This window comes from Micropterus dolomieu, unplaced genomic scaffold (assembly GCF_021292245.1).
Source record: "Micropterus dolomieu isolate WLL.071019.BEF.003 ecotype Adirondacks unplaced genomic scaffold, ASM2129224v1 contig_8562, whole genome shotgun sequence".
NCBI classification, from domain to species: Eukaryota; Metazoa; Chordata; class Actinopteri; order Centrarchiformes; family Centrarchidae; genus Micropterus; species Micropterus dolomieu.
The window spans coordinates 1-1,961 of record NW_025737548.1 but is presented as its reverse complement, the minus strand read 5'-3'; the positions used below and the strand labels follow the sequence as shown (position 1 = coordinate 1,961).

Sequence of the window (1,961 nt, the reverse complement as noted above, 5' to 3'; positions counted from 1 at the left end):
CAGTCAATTTGGACCAACACCTTCATGTTGCCTAATGGGTGAACGCTGACAACATTCCCCCTTTATCCACCAAGTCATATAAATTGGAAGGTTTCCTTCCTTCATTAAATATTAGTGAAAGCCTTCGAAAAAAAGCACAAAATTGTCAAAAATTGTTCCTATTTTTTTTTTATTAAATATAATCAGATGGCATAAAAAACTCTTAACATGTCTTATATTAATCTTTCTGAAACCTGCAGACAATCTAAGCTTTTGCACCCTGGTCTTATAATCATTTATATCTTCATTCTTTTAACAGAGCTTCCGGTAGTAGTAACAAAGTTGAAAGAAGTAATTGAAAAAGTCACACACCAGACCTCAACTTTTGCATCCAACTGGTCAACACCAACAGCATCTGTAGACTCACCAGCTTCTGCATGCGTTTCTCCTGAAGTGGTGTCTGATGATATGGTAACTAAATCTCATACATAGATATGTCACAGTCCATGTGTCAATATGTTGATTATAAAATTTGTCGGTAAATCTATAACGACTTGGCGGTGACTATACACATTACCTGCAAAATCTACATATTCAACTGTGTGGTAAATGTGCATGTTAACTGGTTATTATGTATTGCCTAACCAGACAGGAAACCAAGGAGGTATTCCCACTTTTTCCACTGGAAAGGTTAATGTCAATGCAGACACTACACAGCCGTGTGGCAAGGTTCTCCCTTGCGTGGCACAGTAGCATTTTGCACTCTTAATTCATGTTTTTTATTGGGAAACAAAACACCTCCCAGATTTCCTGTCTTGTCAGGGAATAATAACTTGGTTAATATGCAAACTGCAGTGTTGATGAATACATAGATTTCCCGGGGAATGTGTATGATTGTATTTTCATAACTTTGTTGTGTAAAAACAATGTTAGACCAGTTACAATCTAAGTGATCAGTCTGTTATTTTGCAGGTGTCTCTTGTGCCAGGCTTTGATGTCAAAGTCCCTAGACGAAAGCTTAACTGTCTGCGGACTGCAAATCCATCGGTCTACATAGGGGACCTTGCTGTGCTTGTCTACGGCAGGGAAACGCTGTCCCATTCAAGTTTGACGGGGAGACAGTCTGGGGCACACAAAGACATGGAATCTAAGCCACAACTCGATAACACAAAACTTGAAGCTATAGTTGGTGAGTGCATTTAATTAAAGGAAAATTTCATTAAAAATAAATTCCTAAGCATTACTCATACAGTTCTTTTTACAAAATGACTGTAGTGTTCCATGTTGGAGGTGACGGTGGTTCAATTACTGTTACCTCCAACATGGAAAAAAATGATACCTTTCAAACATTATGTGAAAAGCCTCTAATCTCTAAAAGTCGAATCTGGGATCATCAGTTCAGATTTGTGAATGTGGCAAACAAATTATGCAAACAATGCACCGCTTACCCTAATCTATGTAAAGGTAGGCGTTTAAAGGACATTTTCAGTTACATGTAAATATAGTATTTTGCAGATTGCATTAATATTCAGAAACTTATCTGAAAAAAATACAAAAAAACTCAAGTTGAATTGCATATCCCTACATGCTCCTTTGACTGTTTATTGTGTTAATTCTGGATGGTAAATTTGGTGTGATAGAGAAATCAGTTATAAAGTAATGTTTTGATTTGTATTTGTGTTTTAATACAAATTTCCTAACATCAGCATCCATGATGTGAGACGCATCATAAGAAAAAAATGCAACAACGAAAGGTACGCCAAGCAAGCTACTGCAAAGAAGACCGTATGAAAAGAACATTTAGTTTTGTGGTTCCTCTGCCATTTAACAGGGCAGAAACTAGAGGAGTACAACCTCTTTGTGGGGAGCTAGTGACCCTACATATGTGTTTATACTGTTTGTTGAACTGGACATCCAAAACAATATTTGTTTAAAACTTTGATTTGTAGAGAAAAAAACTATTTTCATTCCCGAGTTTTACC

General features: G+C 36.7%; 1 long non-coding RNA gene across 1 annotated transcript; it reads left to right on the top strand.

The window, feature by feature from the left end:
* The first annotated feature begins 302 nt into the window (after positions 1 to 302).
* LOC123965082 lies at positions 303 to 1,946 on the top strand. The gene is made up of 3 exons (XR_006823621.1): positions 303 to 450; positions 952 to 1,168; positions 1,686 to 1,946. It is a non-coding gene; the product is annotated as an uncharacterized LOC123965082 (long non-coding RNA).
* The last annotated feature ends 15 nt before the right edge of the window (positions 1,947 to 1,961 follow it).